At 31.1% G+C, this 22,933-nt stretch overlaps 1 pseudogene; it reads right to left on the bottom strand.

The window, feature by feature from the left end:
* Nucleotides 1–9,785: 9,785 nt before the first annotated feature.
* LOC117022676 (uncharacterized) lies at nt 9,786–10,004 on the bottom strand (annotated as a pseudogene).
* Nucleotides 10,005–22,933: the final 12,929 nt, after the last annotated feature.

Genomic DNA, 22,933 nt, shown 5'->3' with positions numbered 1-22,933 from the left:
TGAAAATATTATATGTATTAAAGGAGTTGATTCCTTTAGGAGGGGTGAGTCGATTACTTAAGGGGGTGAGCAGGGGTGGGGTTGGGGAGGAGAGCTCTTCAGCCTCGGATACCTAACAAATATGCAAGGAATTTTCACCACAGTTTGTGTGAAAGGTAAACGCTCCTAGCTCAAATCTGTAGGAGAGAGTTTGCAAATGCCCCGGAGCAGCTCTGCTAGTTTGAGAATACTCTGAATTAAATTATTCTTTAATTTAGATAGAAAATGTGCCGACACAGCAAGGACCAGCATGCTACATTTATTATGTTAGCTGAGTTGTTAGTGGAGATGTTTTAACCTAGTCTATTTATGACAATCGTAGCCAGCTAACACATCTCCCAAAATCAAAGTGTCTCTTCTAAATATCCAGTCTTTGGACAGCCACCAAAACTTAGTATTCTTTCAGGCAGCCACCAAATGCTGTTTCTTTTCTGTCTTTCTGTATCATTTGTGGTAGAGTAAATCATATTTTATTACTTCTGTACTGAAAACTAATCAAGACCTTCCATTCTCACTTACAATAAAATCCAAACTATTTGTAAGATTAATACCCTGCATTATTTGTCTGTTTATGTCAATAACTTTGTAGTCTGTCCCTCTTATTATACCTTATTTCAAATTAAGTGAGCAATTTTTTATGATTCTATTGTGTCTTTTTGTTTGATTATTAGTTATACTTATCTGTGTTATAAATCTGCCTTAGGTTTTATCGCATACATCTGTCACTTATCACCGTATTCCTTTAAGGAGTATTATTTCACTTCAACTATAATGTAAGAACCTGAGAGCACTAGATTATCACTTCTTCCAGCTTTTCTACTACTGTTAAAAGAAGTACTTCAGGAAGAAGGAACATGCTTCCAGATGGAAATCTGGATCTGCACAAGAAAATAAAGAGCAGTGAACATTGCAAATATGTGGATAAATTTTTAAAAAATGTTTTTATCTTTACAATATTTTAAAGATAATTGGCTGCTTAATGTAAAAATAATAACATTATCCCGCCACTCTTATTCACTTTAGTTTGTTTGCGTATACATGTTGGTCTACATTCAGTTGCTTAAACAGGACAGGAATTTCCTACTTTAGGCTCAATTAGGATGTTCTTTCCACCTGGATATAGAGTATCTACATTCCATACACACTCTCGCATTCTCTGGCTCATCCTTTTCGTCTGTAAAGACTCAGCCTAGTTTACATTTCTCAAAAGAGCTTTTGAACTAATCTCATCCAACCAACACCCCACTCAATATTCTTTCCCTCCAGTGTTTCCTCAGTCCCAGTTTCCACAATTTGTAATTATATATGTAGCTTAGCACTTCCTTTTTACATATGCATCTCTATTAGTTACGTAAGTTCCCTGAGAGGAGAAAACATGCTTATGTTCTTATTTTCAGAACCTAAAAAATGTCTGCGATTCATGAAGTATCCATTGAATAATTGTAAAATGTATGCAGGATGCTCTTAGAAGACATTTCCTTATAAGTCGGTTTTCTTATTAATACAGTCTTACAAAAGTCCTGGAAAATAATGTTTCAATCTACTCTACCTCATGCATTGAGTTATTGTGAAGTGATTTAGATTCTCTTTACTTTGCGTTCTTGTGTTCTACCTACAAAATAAGTATTACAAAATAGGCCAGTACATTTTATTTTTAACATGTTTTCAGAACCTAGAAGAAAAAAAAAAAATACCATATTTTTTTAAATCCCTTGAGCTTCTTTGAAGTGTCCTTGTCAACATTGCTCAGTGTTTCAGCACTTAAAGTTGTTTCTTGGTCTGTTGCCAAAGGAAGCACCAGAGGGATTTATACTGGCAACTTCTTTAAAATATATATATACAGAACATTAAAAAATATATAGACGGTGTACCTTAGAGAAATTCAAATCACTGTGTCACTTGTGATGAAAAGGCTATGTGCTGCTTCCTCATTATACTTATTCATAAGGCTAATAACTGGTGAGGTCTGACATTAAACTGAGTAGTTAACTTCCACGAGGGGATGTCAATGGATATCACAACCACATAGTCACAAGTCAAGTAGTTTTCCAGTCAGTGGTTGCAGATGCTCATGTACATACAACATAAAACCTTTAGCATAAAAAGAGATGTATAATGTTTACTAAGGTCAATAATGAAAAAGCAAGTCCTAAATCTATTTATTTCTCTAAATAAATGGTGTTTCTATAGCCATTATTTGTACTTGTATATGTTTGTTTGTATAGGCTTCTTACACCCACACATGTTAAGCTTATAGTTCATAAAGCAATTAGCGTTGGGATTTTTAAAAATTATTTATCGATTTATTTTTTTATTAGTTTCAGGTGGACAAAACAACACAGTGATTAGATAGCTTTGAAATTTTAACAATAGATTATGATAAATCTCAAGGGGATTTTTTGAGCTTAACTATCAGGCATCCAAATTAGCATATGTTCAGACACTTTCCCAATGATGTCATAACCTATATACGAAGAATCAGATAACTTTGAAACTATTTTGTCCATTCAGCACTTGATGCTGTATTCTTTTTATATGTATAGATTGCAAGCAAAGTTTCTTTAAGCAGAAGTCTGTTATTTCCACTTCAGAATTCTTATTTTATCCCCTGGATAATTCTATGAAAACTGTATCTGTTAAAAGGAAACCTAAATTAAATTTGTGTACAAACTGGTAATCTAGTAAAAACATCTCTGTCTGGAAAAATATTTTTTAATTAATTAATGCCCTAAAATATTGGAAAGATTGAAAACTAGAAGCATGGAAAAATTTGGGATTAAATGTAAACTTTCACAGAGGAGCCAAGTCAGAACTAAAGTAAATGTGATAGCTTAGTAATATAGACTATTCCCCACATATTTTAAAGCTCCGTTGGTATTGTACCAATTATAGCTTACAGAATACATGAAAAATTTATGCAACCATTGATTTACATTTAATTTCCTAGAACGTCAAGAGAGAATATGGGAATGTTACAATTTGGCATGAAAAATAAGCACAGGACAGCATTTTACAGAATGAATATAAATCTTGTTAAAGAAGCAAAACAAACGAAAAAAATCATATTGTATTGACTGAAAATTATTCATCATCCTGCCTTCCATTGGGCCAAATATTTCATAAAATTCTACCACAATTATCTGCTGAGAACTCTGGCATTCAGAGCAGTCACATGCTTTTTTTTTTTTTTTTTTTTTTTTAATAGATGGGGAATACTTTTTACAGCGGTTATCAAGATTTTGATGATCATTGAAGCCTTAAATCTGTGGTTTGACAAATTCTCTCCTTACCTGGGAAAGAGCATGAACAGAAAGATAGCTTTTATCATCTCTTTACATATAGAAACATTGAATTTTCAGGGAGTTGGAAAGGAAAAAAACACAACCCAAGCTAGTTCGAGTTGTATGTTTGAAAAATTATAAGGTGTTTTAAGCAATTTCCTGTCACACAATATATTCCTTTAGCTATAGTTAATAGTAAATTTCTAAAACTTAGCCTCTTAGTTATCAAAGATCTTGAAGTAAGTAGTTAAACAGCAGAAATGAAGAAAAAACAATCTCTGACCAATGTCACAAGAACATACCTTCTTAAAATATTTTTTTTCATGTTGTTGAAGTAAATTTTGATATATTATATTGGTTGTAAGCCATCTAACTGAATAGAGTATGCTTTATTTAATAAACTATATTTGTTTTAGAATCTCTAAGTTCTATGATTTTATTATTCAGTAGTATAGCTAGAAACATGAATATAAAACTGTGCAATATACATAATTACCCACATGTAGTTGGCTTTTATCTTGATATTTGTAATTAAAATGCTTTAGCCAATGTACACTTGTCAGAAAAGGGATTGTGTTGCCCTATTAGAAAAAATAAATTCCATATTCCATTATTTCCGTACTTCCCCGAAAATAAGACCTATCCAGACAATCAGCTCTCATGTGTGTTTTGGAGCAAAAATTAATATAAGTCCCGGTCTTATTTTATTATAATATAATCCAGGTCTATAATATAATAATATAATATAATATAATATAATATAATATAATATAATATAATATAATATAATATAATATAATATAATATAACATCGGGTCTAATATAATATAATATAATATAATACTAGGTCTTACATAATATAAGACTGGGTCTTATATTAATTTTTGCTCCAAAAGATGCATTAGAGCTGATTGTCTGGCTAGTTCTTATTTTCCGGGAAACAGAGCAATGGTTACTTTTGTTGTTAATTGATAATTTGATAGACTTTTTCCTTCTTAAACATTTTGCTTTGGTGTCTAAATATTTGTTTCATTTTTCCCATTTCAAATTGTTTCAAAATTTGACTGAAAACAATTGCATACCTAAAATTGAAAAAAAAAAAAACACAACAGTTTTTTTAAAAATCAAGGCAAAAATCTAGACATTGCCATTGTCTGAATATTTGCACCAACATTTAATTATGATGTTTATAATAGGAAGTATGTTCACTTTGATTGTGAAATTTAGGCATAATTTTAACGTGGTGTTATAGAAAGGATATATGCCGTTTAGCGATAGAGCAAGAACAGTGTTCAAATTCCTTCTTTGACCCTTTTTGTCTCTAAGATTTGAAATAATTATTGAATTTCTCTGAAGTCTTCTTATTTTATTAAATCAGTTTGATAATGTCATTCACAATGGGAATTTATGAAGATTCAAGAAACATTTTATGTGTCTCTAATTGGTGCTCCAACAAGAAAACTAGTATTATTGTCAATGCTAATTCATCATCTTCATTTTATCAAATTTCCTATGAGGTTTGAAGGAAGATAAAGTATGAAGAAAAGTGCTACGTACAACTTTAAGGATAAAAAGGGAGTAATAAGAATTAAAATTTTCATATTGTTTTATTTGATTAATAAGTGTATTTATGTAAATTTAAAGTTTATACACCATATATATGTAATTTAGTCAGTCCTTACATGCTAAAACTAACATGCATATTGCAATTTAAAGTATAATTAATATAGTGAGTAGTATAAATATCATTAAATTTCCTAATTCTAAATCACACACAAACTTAACCCCTTCAAATTTGAAAGTGAAGGATATTTAATCTTAAATCCAATGAAATTAAAACTCTCAAATATAGCCTGTATATATTTGAAAATTAAAATATGCTTTCAATTTTTTAACATTTTGAGCTCTTGTGAGTCTTCATGAGAATAATGATGGAAAAATTATTGTTGAATTGATAGTTAAACATAAATATCATTCTTTTTCTTAAGACAATTTATGAAGTTTATATTGTAATACGGACTTAACTAAGACAATAGTTGATTGAATAATCCCTGATGAAATTCATTTATTTTTCTCTATCAGAAAGAAAAAGTTGAAGAAAACCAAAATTTAATTTAAATAATCTTTGATTTAAAATGTCAGAATGCCTCTTTATTGGATTCAAACAGAGGCACTTAAGTCAATGATTGAACCCAGTAATCAAGCATGAAAAGCAAACAGACTGAATTTATGCACTGACTCTAAGGTCCTGGCATACGCAGAGTGCTCGGGCACACTTTGTGGACATTTGAAACCAGAAGCTGGTGTTGATTATTATAAGATCTAAAGGCAGTCTGCCTGGGTACTAATCTCAGTCTTTTCACTTATTGGTGGAGTAATTCTGGGAAAGTTGCATGGCCTTTCTGTGCCTCACTTCCCATATTTGTAACATGAGGATAATAATGCTTCATAAGGGTGCCATGAAGATTAAATTATTTAAACTTGAAAAAAAACAAAGCAGTATTTAGCACATAGCAAATTTCAATAAATATTGGTAATATTTTTACTGTATTATTATTATTATTATTATTATTATTATTATTATTATTTAGTAGTACCACCCTCTCCTGATCCCCTGCATCCAGAAAAACACCTATCATCTCAAAATTAAATTCTTCTGATAGTATTGAGAATATGTTTACTGCTAAAAACAAACAAACAAAAAACCTTTAAGTGTATACTACAGGGAGGCAGAGTTGTTTCTACCTGATGACTTCATAGCTCTTAAATTGCTTTCCATAGACATGAAGGTGCCTTGACTTATGAATCAAAGCATAAATTTAGCATGTCTATTCAGTCTTTTGCCTGAATGGCATGAAAGGATCAATCAGGTAGAGGAATGATTAAAGCTGAGTTTCTTTCTGTATATTTACTTAGAGGCAAAATCAATGAGCATCCCTAGTTAATAATAAAAAGTGATAAGTGAATAAATAATTACATGCCGTTTTGAAGGAAGTTATATCTCAGCCTTGAGGTAGTGTCGTTCAATTATTGATGGACTGATTCTTGGGCATTAATATTTTGAAGCATATCTTTAATGTTCAACATATAATGAAACCTATTTTATATACTTTTGAATGAACACAAAACTGTCTTTTGGTCCCAACACTGTTAGTGTAAAAAATGTCTTAAAGAAGTGTAAGGAGGCCAGAGATTATTGAATTTATAAAACAAAATAGCCCAAAATGTTACCACTGAAAAGTCTCATTACCATGTCAATCATTTGAAGAAATGAACTCTACTTCCATAAATCTCTTTTCTTTTTCCTGGTGTGAGACTGATTTTAACACAAGCCCAAAGAAATTTTTACTGTAATCAAAAGCAAATGTGATTTATCTCTGAAGGAAAATATCAGGTATATTATGGAAGAGTGGAAAAGGTCCAAGTGTGTGGAAATAGTTATACAAGGTTTTTTTCTCTTATCCACAGTCATCCATTACAAATTGACCCATTAATATGTTTTGTGTATTACCCTAATGTACTGTAATCTATACTACAGACATAATTTTTTTTTCACGTTAAAGACAGTCATTTAAAATTAGATACATTTCTCATCATCATTCAGAATATAAGAGAATGCTTTGAGATCTTGATTTCATTAACAATTCAGACCTGAAATACATTATCATGGAAACACTTTTAAATCTCTAACATGATATCAACTTGGATATCATTTTGGTAGAACATTAAGCCATGTCTCATTTTCCCGATCCAAATCATTAAAAGATTCGACTGATATTATCTTACGCTAGATTATTCTAAAATTACCAAATTGTGTAAACTTCACTGACTTCACTGTGGCAAAATTTCATGGATACCAAAGATATAGCAGAAATAATTAGGCATGTTCCACTTCAGGAAACTCACTCCCTAGTGGCTTATGGAAAGCCATGATGTTGGAAACTAATTGGGGTTGAAATAAAGTCTTCAGTAGCTGCAAATTTCTTACAGCCTTCTTAGTCATGGTTGTGATCAATGCTTAAATCATATGATTTACAATTAGATATTATACTAAAATTTTATTGAATATAGTTGTTTTTTCTGAGAAAGTGAATATTGATTTTTTTTTTTTTTTTAAGATTCCAAAAGAAAAACAAAATGTTAAGAAAAAAAGTAGAATCACAGGAAAATTGAGCAGGGCATTTTGAATGTTTAATCTGATCTTCATTCATCCCAGAAGAGGTATCCTCTTGAGATTTGGGAATTTGCATATGCAGTCTCTTAGAGAGATGGGAAACAAAGATTTAAGACTGAGACTTTAGGCCTCTGGGTGTTAGATTTATATATGAAAGTATATGTCACATGAACTAAGAAAAGAACAAGGAATAAATATATCAGGGGTTCTCCACACTGTATGGGCAGAGCAAAGACAAGCTATAAAATTTGCTGATTCGGAGCCCAAAAGAGGTAATATGAAAATGGGTATAGAAAAAGCCAAGAGAAGACACAAATTTAAACCCCATTTGGGGTATGTGGCAAGAGAGGACCCAATGGTGTTAATTACTTCAGAGTTAGGAGTAGCATGGCCACCGAGAACAAATTGGGTTTGACAATACAGTGACTGGGATTTAAACAGACAGGTGAAATTAGAGATATTCTGATTAAATGAGAACTGTTTATAAATGATGAAAATGTGAATAGTATAGTTTCTTCTTCCAAGAAGCTTAGTGAAGAAGAACGGGAAGAAGAAACAAGGGTATATGCAAAGAAGCAGTTTATCATTCTGTTTGTAGCATGAGAGACTTTTGAAAATGTTTGTAGACGTAAGTCAAAGAGAGAAAATATGAAGAGAAAGGAAAAATGAATCAATTAATAATGTGAGCTCTAGTAGGAGGTAACAAGAGAAGCAATCCAACTTGTAGGTGTATACATGGGGAAGCAGACAGAATCTTTGGAGAAAAACAAACCTAACATTTATTCAGCACCTGTTTTGGCTAGGGACTGGGTTTGGATATTTAAGAAGTCCAAGATACATATTTACCTCATTCTTCTCTAAGGTAATAACATATTATTGCTAAGCGCTTTTAAAATAAATACTTGATTTAGGAATGATTGGTTTCCGAAGGAAATTGCTCAATCTCAAACATTTCCACCAATCGCTCACCAAAATTCATTCCTCACTTTATTTTGTCAGTTTACAAATATTTACCAAACACCTGTTATATCAGGCATTATTGCTGGTATATTACATTAAAAGGTGAAGATAACAGGTGATCTTACATCTCAATGATCTTATATTCCAAATAAGTCAGATAAATAACAAATATTTGAAAAAAGAAAGAAAATAAGATAACATTATGGCTTTGAGAATTATTATGAAGAGCAAAGCATGTATAATACCAATGACAGTGGCTGTAAAGCTGTTTAGGTAGTCTGAAAGCATTTTCTCAGAGAAGACATTTGATTTGAGAACTGAATATAAGAAATCAAACCATTTAATTTTGTATACAAACCATTTCTAAAAGAAAGAACCACCAAGTGTAAATTACCGGAGAAGAAAATAGAAATTCTCAAAGTATTCAAAAAATAAACAAAAATTTAGGGTCTCTGCAAAATATACACTATTAGAGTTAGTTTAAAGGGAGACATATTTGGATATTAGGTGGGGCCAGAACATATCAAATATTAACAGTGAAGACAAGTCGGATTAGCGGTACATTTTGAAGTTAAGGAACATACAGAGGGAAAAAAATGATACCAGATTTTAGCCATACAACTGGATAGAGAGTGATTACATATGAGTTGGAGAAGATATGGGTGGACTGCATTTTGATGGACTTTTTTTTTTTTTGGCAGAAATCAATAGTATTTTTGGAAATGGCAATTTGAAGATACCTATTAGTGATAAATACAAAGAACAAAAGAACAAAAGATGCAGGCAGAATTTTGGTGACTGTTGAAGGAATAAATATCAGCAAAGGAAACTGAGGGATAGTGAGATGCGGGGGGAAAAAAATTCAAGCTATGCGGTATCCCAGAAGACAAAGAAAATAGTGTGTTTGAAGAAAAAAATAGGACTGGTGATCCTTTCAAATGTGAAACATCCACAAAATTGAAGAGAGAGTTTTTAGGGCAGTAAAACTACTCTGTGTTATACTATGATGGTTGATACATGTCATTACACATTTGTCCAAATCCATAAACTCTAAAACACCAAAAGTGAACTGTTATGTACACTATGCACTTTGGCAAATGATGATGTGTCATCAGTTTTAACAACTGTACCGCTCTCATGGAGGATTTTGATAATGGGGGAACCTACGCACGCATGGGAGCAGAGAATATATGGAAAAACTCTGTATGTTCTGCTCAATATTGCTACAAACCTAAACCTACTCAAAAATAGCCTATTAAAAAATGAACACAAGGCACTGACTATATGCTTAACCATGAGGATGGCCCCTTGTTTCAGTAGAACTATGTGGAAGAGAGTCCACTTAGAGTTGGCTTAGGATAGAAAGGGAAAAAGTAAACTGCAAATCTGGACTATAAACATAACTTTTTAAAAAAAAAATGCTGTGAGATATAGTTTGGCTGAGTTATCAAGCACACAACTGGTAAATGTTCAAAGTCTCTTGCAAATTATTGGTACCTCTTTTGAACGTGACACTACACTTGATCTTAGCCAAAAGGCTGAGAAGCGATGAATGTGACATTAAATAGAGGCTTTCTTTAAGGTACAAGTGAGCATTTAAGGTGGATTAAAATTATTAGTAATAGCAAACATTTAGAGCACTTAATGCTGTCACATACTACTCAAAATGGATAGGTCCTCTCGTCCGTATTACGATATGTTCAGTATTTTTCTGAGGAGGAAACTGGAATACTAAATTGGAATTACCAGTTTATATGGCAGAGCTGAGCATAGGAATAGTTTAGGATCTGAGACAAGTACACAGTTAAGAAAAGATGAGCAGATAGTGCCCTTTTATTGGATCCATGGGGTTGAGGAAAGTCAGTATGAGAGTGGGTGCTCAGAAGTGCATCTGACCCATTGCTGGGGGACACGGAACTGAAGAATGCATCTCAAAGTTGGTGCCATGAAGTAAATTGAGGGTGGCATCGCCAAGCCAGAAGAAAGGATTCTAGAATGATCAGTACAAAGATGATAATACTCATACTGCAACAGGAACAGAAATATGGAGATAAAGTATGATACAGTTAAAAGAGAGATGCATGAATTAAGAGCAGTGTGTCAGTGGAAGTTTATAAATGGATACTTAGTGGGTGTTATTTTTGTTTAATGTTCCTAGTGATCATTGACCTGAGTGAGCCAGGTTTTTTTATAGTGTCAGGATAGATTAGACTGAAAAATATGAAGCAGAGATTTAAGAGCGATGTAAGAAAGCTACAAAATGTTATAGAGCTTTAAAAAGGTGACGAGGTACATGAAGGATGAGAAAAGTTTTCACCGGAAAATTACCAGTTAATTTGGGTCTTAAAAAATGAATGGAGATGTCATTGCTAGTGATTAGAAAGAAGTGTATTGTAGATAGAGGAATCATCCCTAATACCTCATAAAGCCATTCATTCGTTCATCCATCCATTCATTTATGCAATATATGCTATTAATTTACCCATTATATGTACAGCACTTTAAAAGTATTGTAAACTAGAGCATGAAAGAATAATCACAATACCAACATAATTTACCGCCATTACATGAAAGCCAATGCCTTATAGCAGTTATTCAATGACTATTTCAGATTTTAAAAATCATACCTCAAGAGAGTTGGTGCAATAAAATACACAGCATAATTTACACTGAATAGCATGGAATATTATATATAACATGCATACTAGAAATCTATTTTATAATGTAATCAATATATATTCAATATTTGTATATACTTTAATAAAATTTTAACGTATTGAGTTCTTTGAAAAAAATGTATATCTTACCTGGCATATACTTCTATATTTATAAATATAATTAAACATCTAGCATAATGTAAAATTGCATGATTTAACAAAGCATGTATTTAAATAATGATCATTTTATATAAATTCATGACTTTTTATGGAACACTAGATATTAAGTCTACTTACTACATCCTATGCACATTTGAAATTGATTAATTTCAGCTGAGGTTTAGCAGCAAGTATACGCAATTATCTTCATTGTATCCAGTGTTTAATGACTCTAATTCTTTTTTAAAAAATAGATTGCTTAATAATCCACAAACAAGATTCACACTGCAATATAGATTTATTTACTTTTAGTTTTCATTTTACATTACAAGGTGTTTTAACCATTTATCCTATTTGATCATGTCTGTGATTACTCATGTTTTATCATGTTATACTTAGTATAAGAATACTTAGGCATATACATTACACACTCTAATTTTTCTTCATTGATAAAAGGATTATAACTTACACTGATAAACAGAATTAAGTTAACTAACTAGGATCATTTGACCCCTTCATGCTTCCAAGTGAAATATCAGGATTACTATTTAACTGTTCAAAATTAATTTTATATATCTAAATTTATATTTTTCATGAAAATGGTTTATTTCAAGAAATAAATCATCTAGCTGACTGCCTTTATAATCCTTCAGTTTTTTCACTTAGGGAAACTTAATATCCAACTGTTGAACCCTGGTCACTATTTGTGGATTCAAACTTTTCAAAACTATTGAATTTCTGTTTTTCTCTAATCCCTTAATTCTAGCAACTAGATCATAGTCATGATCAAACAAACTGACCCCTACTTTGTATTCATTTTTTAATAACGTAGTCTCTATGTTACTGCCATATGTTTGAGCACTTTACATGGTATTCAAAATATGACCTTATTCCTTCATCAGGGGATCGTCCTTCTTATCATCAGACATACTACATTCTCAAATTCTATACCTGCCTCCTGTCTGGAACTCTGTGTACTGCTGATCTTCATTATTTCACTGTGTCTCTGCACTGTTTTTAGCTTCTCAATACATAAAATAGGGAAATAGCAGTGCATCCTTTGTTGCTAAGAATATTCACAAATTACTTAGAAATATATTCCTGTCTTGTAAGTGCTCATGCAATATTAGCAATTATTATAAAAAAATAATAGGCATTTATATGTTATCCCACACGGAGTATTCATGATATCATTAGCATCACTTTAGAGTTGCAGCCCCAGAGGCAGGCATAGGGGCATTCAAGATCTAATTAGATGCATCCATTTTCATAAAAAGAAAATAGCTCTTTTAAATTTAGCATTAAAGTTCATGGCTAGAGAAAAAAAAAATGATGAAGAACTAAATCGGGCTTCAGAAAGATGAGCTGAATGGTAGGTTATGTGTTGGAATGTAGATGCAGATGTTATTCTGTGAAAAATAAGCTGGTAATGTATCTCAAACCAGGAGATAAGAACTACAATGGTGAAACTTTATCCACATGAAGAGAATGGACTTGCCATACCTAAAAGGAGCCTGAATGCATACATATTTGTGGCTTGACTTGGAAAGAATCACTGTGAACTCAATTTCTTGAGCTGTTTCTAGTCTCTGATGTGTCCAAAACCAAAGCATGATTTTAACTTTTCACCTGTCACAAATAACAGACATGACATAGGAAGCTCAATTACTTTGGAATAAAATTCTCAGCTTGTCTGAAATTGTAAATAATTTCCTCTAGAGGATATTTATTTTTAAACACTTGAAAATTACACATAAATACAGAAATTTAGAATTAATTCAATTAATCCATACTTTATCACTTTTACATTTAGAACAATGTGTATATATTTGCTAATGAAAATGGCTATAAATTTTAAGAAAATCTGTAATACTGAATAATAAGATAGATTTTCACTTGAACCTAATTTAAAATATAGTAATTGAGTTTACCTTACTGGTAATTGTGAAGTAGCTTGTATTGAAGTAATCCTCCTGCAGATATAAATTTGGGGCAAAAAGAAAATAAAGTTGACCACACACTGAAGAAAAATAAAAACAAAAAAAAACTAGACCTGATCTGATTCTTGAAAGAAGTTACACTGGGTTAGATTTGCACATAAATGGCTTCTTACTTGAGTGGGCATTTTCCAATCCACATTATGTACAGTGGATATGACTCAAGCAAAGAGACACACAAAGTCTTACTGCTTTGAGGAATCAGAGAATGGAATCTGACTAACAGAGTACCAGGAAGGGAGTCAAGAAATAGGGAAAGTAAAAACCCACAGAAAGGTAAACACTCAATATTGCACAAAAACTCCACCCCTAAATTGTGCATGCATTGAGAAGACTCCAGTGTTCTCAACAAAAAGGAACAGTTAAAAAGTTGAATAAATGGAGTTGTTTCAGGTGTTATGCTCTGCAGCGGCAACTGAATTGAGAGTATGATCCAGGAAAATTAGTCACATTCCAGAACAATGACAAAAACAAAACAAAATAAAATAAGCAACAAATAAAAACAACAGTCTTCACAGAAAGATAATGGAATCCATAATCTTTAAAATGAATCACCTACAAAGTCAAGTAAGCATACAATAAAATATTATTAGATATGTGAATACATAGGAAAATATGACCCATGACAAAGGAAAAAAGCAGTCAAGAAACTGGCTCCACAAAGACCAAGGTGATGGTGAAATTAGTAGACAAGGACATTAAAGCAGCATTTATAAATTTGTTCAAGCACTGAAAGGAAACTATAGTCATTATGGATGAATTGGCGAATAATCTCAACAAAGAAATAGATACTCTATTAAAAATAAATAAATACATATAAATAAATAAATAATGGAAATTACAGAACTAAATGAAAAAAAAAATTCCAGCTGTTCTTAAAGCAAGATTGAAAACAGGAAAGGAAAAGATGAATCAATAGATAAAGCAACAAAAAAAACCTAATATGAAGAATGCAACTAATATTGAAATAAAAAATTAGGCATTAGCATGATGTGAGCCAATATTAAATGATCTAAAAATATAGAATTGAGATCCAAAAGAAGAGAAAGTAAAGTGACAAAATATTTATAGAAAAATTGATAAAATTTGCCACACCTTTTTGAGAAATGTTAACATACATCTCTAAGAAACTTAATGAACTCCAAACAATATACTTATGAGGGAAATAAAACCTAGATGTTTGATAAACATGCGTTAGAACTTAAACATGAAGAAAAAAAAAACCTGAAGCTACCAGAGAAAAATGATAAGGAAAAATGATATAAATTATAGCTAACTGCCTATTAGAATTAATGAAGACTAAGGATAAACAAACATGTTTAATGTACTAGGAGAAAACAATACTATTGTTATCCCAGAATTGAATATTCAGACAAACATTCTTCAAATATTAAGATAAAAAATACACATTTGGACAAATGTACACTGGGATAATCAATCACTAGTAGACCTGCACCCTAAACTATAAGAAATTATATGGGGATATTTTTTTCAAGCTGAACAGAAATGACCCAAGATGATATAAATTGAACTTACAAATTTACAGGAAATACTAAAGCATATTCTAAATGATTAGTATCTTGATATAGACATAGATATATAATTTTTAAAGGCATAAGTATTAAAGGAAAATTATAGTAGTTAAATTTAATACAATATTAATTCTAAATAGAATGGAATAAGAACATATACATATTGTAATGTAGGCATAATGACTAAAACGTAATACAAAAGGTCTTATATCTAAAAAGCTAATGAATTAATATGAAATGCTAAAAATATGTGATTAATAAAAATGGGTCAAAGAAATAAAGGAAGGTTAGAGGAACACAAAACAGAAATGGCAAAATGGTAAACACAATGCTACGATATCAAACAGTATGTTAAATGTAAATGAAACCCTAGCAAATAGTAAAACTCCAAACTCGACTGAATAAAAATTAGTATTTAATTATATGCTATCTGCAAGAGATGAATTCTAAACAATAAAGACACAGATAGGATAAATGTAAAAGGTTAAGATAAACTTTGAAAGGGATAATAAAAAAAATGAGATGACAAAAATTACAACATTATAGAGACATTTCAAGACAAGGTATATACACAGATAGACATTTAATGGCAAACGTAAAAATTATGAGAAAGCAATAACAAATATTTATGTACTTAGTGAGATTAAAATATATAAAGCCAAAACTGAAATAACTGCTAGAACTGGAAAATGTCAAGATCAAGAAAGATTAGAAAGGTTTTGTAATTCTTGAACAAAATACACGAAAGTTATATGACAAGTAAATGCAATGTGTGACCTGAACTGAATATTGTGTCAGAATGAAAAGGAAGAACTTACTGAAATAATTAATAGCATTTGAATATGGACTGTATTAGATAAGACTATATCAATGTTAAATTTTCTGATTTTGATCATTGTACTATGGCTCTGTCAGAGAATATTCTTGTTCTTATGAAACACAAATTTTAATGTTTAAATGAAAAAGACCATGACATCTCCAACATAGACTCAAATTGTTAAAAATTAAAAAAAAAGAAAGAAAGAAAAGAAAAATTACACAGATAAAGAGAAAATATAAAACAAATAGCGTAAAATATATTAAAAGCTGGTGAATCTGGATAAAGAGTGTACTGAAGTCCACTGTTGTATGCTGACACTTTTTTTGTAATTTGGAAATCATATCAAAGTAGAAGAAAAAATTATTGTATTTACATATGAGACTTTAAGATAAAAATAAATGATCACTTGACAATCTGTAAACTACTTAGTTTTAGAGAACTAAACATATTTTTGATGATTTTAATTTCTAGATTTATAAGAATCATGTATTTGGGAAGATTTTTGCCTGTTGTTATTTTAAGCTTGTTTCCTCAGGTACTAAAAAGTGCTTAGGAAGAAAACTGAGCATTTTAAGTGTATAGAAATTAATTTTATAAAGTTTCCAAGTGGAGGTAATTATTAGAATATTAAGTTGATTTGTTCTATAATCAGAGCCTCTCCGGAAAGTGATATTCTTTGGGACATAAAAGTTAATAGATTGATAAATAATTTAACAAGATATATAGTATGACTTAAAGACAAATATAACAAATTTTTCTAACTTGTTAACAAAAACTAACTTTTGAAATCAGAGTCTGACTTGTACAAATGAAACAGAAAAAAAAAAGGCATCAATTAATTTTACTATCTGGACCATATTTTCTGTATTGAGACACCTGCTGGGGTACTATTACTCTAGTGATTTGTAATTTATTCACTACTAATCTATCTACTCCATCACTTTTTGCCAGTAGGATGACTATCTCTGTCTGGACTAGCCAAATTCCTACTGTTTCAAGATTAGCTTGAGTCTTTATAATTGTAAGATCTTGATGGACAAGAGGGTGGAATCATTTGGAGTAGAAAATTTGGTGTATGATACAACTAAGAATTAGAAAAATTTATGCAGATAGTTACACTGCATCCTTTTCCCTTCAGAAAAGCTAAAGTCACTTAGTAGCCCAACATCCTGTGGGGAGGTTAATCTAGCTTGTATCTGAAATGTTTTCACAAAATTTGACATAATTTTTATTTTATCATATTTGACAGCACTTAACAATTAAAGGCACACTATTTTGACTTTAAAGTTTTAAGGCACTTCTATAAAGTGACACTTATGTTTGTTTTCGTGGAGAGGAAGGATCGGTCTTGATTGTTGATTTGCCTTTTATATCATTTGATATTTTAGAATCTTGATATATTTGTAAGTTGAAGTAAAGAAATGAGCTGATGTGCAGAAATATGTAAGAGCAGGGTTTGTTTTCAACTTTTTTTCTCTATTTGAGTCAAAGTAAAAAAGAGATTGATAGGTTAAACTCATACCTCCCAGATGTGCTTATTATAGAAAAACAGAAAAGCAGTTAATTTTCAATTGTTTAAATATTTCCTAACAAGTCTCAGTACAAATTGATTGATGAAGTTTTAAGAATTATACGGAAAATAAAGGTTAAAGAAAAGGACAACCTTGACACCTTAAGTGAACAAAGTAAAAGTTTTGTTTGCGTTTTCAATAAACTAATTTTTAGAACAGTTTTTGATTTATAGAATAATTGAGAGGCCAATATAGAGAGTTCCCATACAATCCTCATCCAATCTCCCCTATTATTAACATCTAAAAAAAATATGGTACATTTGTGACAATTAATGAACAAATATTGATACGATATCATTCTGTTATTAACCAGAGTAGTTTTTTTTTTTTTCAGATTAACTTCGTTTTTGACTAATGTCTTTTTTTTCTCTTCCAGGATGCCATCCATATACCGCATAACTTTTAGTAGTGATGTTTCCCTAGACTCTTCTTGGCTGTGACAATTTCTCAGACTTTCTTTGTTTTTGACTTTCCTTGTTTCTTTACCTTTGACCAGGAAGTCTCAAAATTGTAAGGAAGTGAATGATGACTTTCAAGCTGTTTACATGTTGGAGGTGAAACTGGAAGTGTAAACGATATTTTCAATTTTTCATTGGCTAATGCCTTCAATGTTACTCTTTGCTACATGTTTGAAAACAAAATGGTTTGCCACATTGTCTTAGGAGTAACTTTTTTTTTTAAATTTATTGGGGTGACAATTGTTAGTAAAATTACATAGATTTCAGGTGTACAATTCTGTATTACATAATCTATAAATCCCATTGTGTGTTCACCACCCAGAGTCAGTTCTCCTTCCATCACCATATATTTGAGGAGTAATTTTTAAATTAAATGTATGATGAGCAAGATTAAAAATTTCCCAACAAACTTCAAAACATTCACAGCAGGTATATTTGTTTTTAATTTTTTTATTAAAATATGTATTATTAAGACGAGGTTCAGACAACTGTGATACCTACCATATGCTATGTGGTAACATTCTGACCATCTGTTATTTTGCTGGTTGATTATGAATATGTTGTGGGAACTGTGAATTTGAAACCTCTCTAGTTGCTGGCATCTACTACAACCCTAATCCTAAAGAAATAGTAATTAGCCACCAAAGAAATAGTAAAAAAAAGTCAGTTTGGGGAAAAAATGCATGCCGGCTTCCTGAAGTAGAATATAAAATCATGTTAACATAAGGTGCTATTTTTTTAATTGAACAAGAGCCACGAAATATGAGAATAAAAGTTATTATAAAAATTAAAACATATTTTCTGGCTTAACATGACCTGAAATCAAATAAATACAAGCCAAAATGATAGAGTACAGAAACTTTCAGGTAGCAGGAATTCTCTCCATGTGAAGCATGATTAATGAAATTTCTAGAAAAATGGGATCCAATATACATCAAAATAATGTCAACAGGTATTAATTTAGTCACTCTTCTCCAAATATTTATTAAGTGCCTACTCCATACTAAATACTATTAACGAATAAACCAAAGAATGATAGAGATCTTTCCTGAAGGAACCAATGCTTACCTCGGGAGGAAATATTACACAGCATTGAGTTCAACATCTAAATTCAGAGACCAGGAAAGTGAAGGCCAGAGAATTCATGATAGAATGAATGTTGGGATATCCAAACCCTGGTCCCTTACTATAGTAGAAGAAAAAAAAATAATAATAAAAAAAAACATGAATTAAAAAAGAAAAAAACTAAACAAACAACAACCAGTAACAACAAACCTATGATACAGGAGATCATGTGGTATATGTTATCAAAAAGTGCTGATAAAATGCTATGTGTATAAAAATTATTTCACGTAAAATAATTGAAAATCCACTTGCATATTATTTAGAAATTAGTACTTCAGTGGTCAAAAAGGGTTAATAGAAATCACAATGCTTACCAGAAGTTGAAAATATATTCAGATTATCTAGTTGTTTAAAGAAATACATAAGCTTGATTTATCATATTAGCTTCCCATTGGAAAATTCTGCGTTTTTGTCTCTATAGTTTTCTTTCTATCCATAACTCCTGTCAAAATATTTCACATATAATCACAAAATCTCGGCCAACTACCTCATACCTGTCTTTAATGTTTCTGTTCCTATAAGGTACCGGTAACACATCAAATATTGAGTAAACAATATGCTAGAACAATCACACACCTTTAGTAATCATCTGTTTCAAATAATATGGTCCCAAAATAGCAGAATAGCAGTTAGTAGAATGTGTGTAATTTTACAACTAGTGTGCTTGGCAGTAACACTCAAATCAACATTTGGCTATAAAGTCAGTTCTGGCAGCATGTGCTATATTTGTCAACAGCAAGACATGCGGTACATTTGAAGAAATTCTCACAAGCCATATATCGGGACAGAAAATATTCAAGACTATGATAGTTAACTACTTATATGAATCTTAATTATTAATTCTCATCCTGGTATTAATAGCCTTATTAGTGTATACTGGACCTAGTGATTTGTTTCTAATGCATAGAAAATGCCAAATGTGACATGATATCACTTCCATGATTAGGTTACAAAGGGCCGTCCGTGACTTCTGCTTGCTCGCCTTCTATCTTAGGTGGCACTTTTTCTTGCTCTCTGTCATACTCTGAGGACCCAAGCTACAATGTTGTAAATTGATTTATGGAGAGGTACATGTGGCAAGGGACTAAGGGAGGCTTCCGGACAACAGCCTGTGAAGAACTGAGGTCTCAATTCAAAAACATGGTAGGAGCTAAATCTTGCCAATAATTGGGTGAGAAAACTGGGGAGTGAATCCAATCTGGCTTTATGAGGACTGTAGCTAAGCTGTGTACAGATTCTTGGCTCCCAGAAACCAACGTAATAAATGTATATTGTTTTGTGCCTGGAATTCTGAGGGTAATATGTTTCACAACTGTAAATAACTGATACATTGTTCTAATGAAAAACTAATGAAAAACGTATGCTAGTGACATTGTTCATCACAATGTACCGAGATAAAACTTTATTCTCCAACTGTTATTACCACAGAGTAAACTGTCCTTCCCAGGGTCACTGTTTCAAGGATCAGGAAGGAAGTAAGGTGTAAAAAACTGAGTTGACAGACACCCTCTTTCCAAGAGATATTGCCATTTAAAGGGACGAAGGCAGCTAGAGAGACATTTTAAGTTCAATAAATGTCACTGAAATTAAATACGTTGAAAATCACCCATTCTTCCTTCTGAGAACCAGCCCACCAACCCTGATTGTGAGATATAAATGTACCTTAAACTTTTACTAGGGAGTAAAATGATTCTTGGAAGGTGACAAAGGTTCTCTTCACTGTGACAATGGCCATCTGCAAGTTATTTCAAGGTTCTGAATTCTCATCTTAGCGGAAAATTAATTATAAGAACATCTCAGCTTTTAATGGATTTTAAATGATCTAAAAACCCTCTCTGTATTTATAATGTATAATTCCTTTATATTAGTAGCAGAACAGATATGAGGAATAAACTTTATGAAGCATATAGCACATCAATAACTCTGTATGTATTTGAAGTCTTATGCTTACTTTTTTAATGTATGTTTTGAATAAGATTAATTTTCTCATAAGAAGCATTTGCAATCTAGCAGAAAATAATAGAAATGTGTTTTATTTCTTTAGAACAAATGCTGACTAATTTTCTCTTTTTTGCTCTTTTAGCATAACTATTTATTGTTAAAATTTTATTTGAAAGTTGCTTTTAAAACTATAACACGCATATTTTGAAGCATAAGAAAATGTTTAGTTGGCTAATCTAAATGGCAAAATTGTTCTAATCTGTGGTAGTATTATATACTTAAGTTCCAAATAAGTTATGGAAACCAAGGAAGCATTGTGGAGTGTTTACAATGAATAATGATTTGGTAAAAATGCATTTTTGTTAGATATTGCAAAACTGCAACATTATAACAAACATTATAGATTTCACCAAAATTAAATGACAGTATCATTCAAAGAAATAATCAACTGTTTGACTGTTAGCTATGTGTACCTCAGTTTTAAAACCTTTTAAAATACGGATAGCATAACAGTATCTATCTGAAAGGGTTATTGTAAGGAATAAATGAGTTACCATAAGTAGAGCATTTAAAAAGTGCCTGACACATGTAAAATTCTGTATGTATCATCCTTTATTATGATTATTATGTTTAATATTATATTTCTGGCAAGAAAATACAATTATGTTGTTGGATGCAAGAAAAATATTCAAATATATTAACTGTGAAAATGATTTAACACACCAAAATAGTACATGCTGATCCATGCACAAGTTGTCATATAGTTCATTTTGAGTAAGAAATATGTATCCTTTCATTCAATAAACACATATAGATTAATAGGTAGACGGATGATAAGACATCCGTCTTATCATCCGGATAGATAGACAGATGGTAGATAGATGATAGATAGATGATATAGATAGATGATAGATAGATAGACAGAAAGATAGATAGACAGATAGATGATAGACAGATAGATGATAGCTAGCTAGCTAGCTAGCTAGCTAGATAGATAGATAGATAGATAGATAGATAGATAGATAGATAGATAGACAGACTAAAATGCTCCTGACAATTGTCTTTGACAAAGTAGTGTACAACAGCAACAAAAATCCTTCCTCTTTTTGAATTTATATTCCAATGGAAGAGAGGGAGATGAAGAAGATAAAGAAATAAATATCTATGTAGTATATTATAAATTGATATAAATTATATAGGATGCTTATAAATGTTAAATGATACAGGAAGAAAGATAACACAGAGAGAAGGAGCTGACGGTAGAAGGGTGGGAGGGGATGCTACAATTTTAAATAGCTGGTCAGCAAAGGACTCCTTGAGAAAGAAACATTTGATCAAAGGAAGTGAGGAGCCAGCCATGTAGATAAGGAAGAGGACCCTTCAGACATAGGAAACCGTTAATGCAGTCTCTGAGGTAGAATAGTACCTGGTGTGTTCCAGGAAATTTTAATACAATATCTCATTTTAATATCTAATGTAAGATGATCACAAAACTTCTAATAATTACGGGCCATTTTAGATGTTTTCAATCTTAAACACCTAGTTATTTTAAAGTAAAATTATAACATTTATATTAAAACTTTTATAAATTCAATAAATTTAAAAAATACATGTAGCATTTTGAATTTTACAATGCATATCACATTCATGACACCATTTAATGGTCTCCAAAATCTCATGAAATAGTTCAATAAACACATATAGATTTCCTTTATATTAATAGAAAACAAGATAATGATGCTTAGGTAGGTTAGGTAATTTGATCAAAGTTACCTAGGATATTAGTGAAAAATTATAACTATAACCCAATCAGCAACCAAAATTTCCAGTATTTTTTCTTGTTATAGAACAGTTCCAAATTATCAGAAGAGCTCAAATATCACACATCTCATTATTATTACGAGATGTGTGGTATTCATTTCATTTACGTAGTTAGGTACTCTTACAACTATACAGTATGACACTATATATTAAGTAGCTATGATGCCCTCTACAGCATGCTAAATTAATTAAGACCCTAGAATTGTATATTGTCAATTATAGAAATGATAGAACAGTTATTATTTTGGGATATTTTTAATAACTGTTGCAAAAATTGAAACTATTATTAATTTGTCAGCAGCACCTTACTGAACTATATAAATTGTATAATTGCCTCAGTAATTACATTGTTATATACACGATAAATTCACCATATGAATAAATTTTGCATATTAAAT

Source organism: Rhinolophus ferrumequinum, chromosome 5 (genome assembly GCF_004115265.2).
Source record: "Rhinolophus ferrumequinum isolate MPI-CBG mRhiFer1 chromosome 5, mRhiFer1_v1.p, whole genome shotgun sequence".
NCBI classification, from domain to species: domain Eukaryota; kingdom Metazoa; phylum Chordata; class Mammalia; order Chiroptera; family Rhinolophidae; genus Rhinolophus; species Rhinolophus ferrumequinum.
This window is presented reverse-complemented; position numbering and strand designations above follow the sequence as displayed.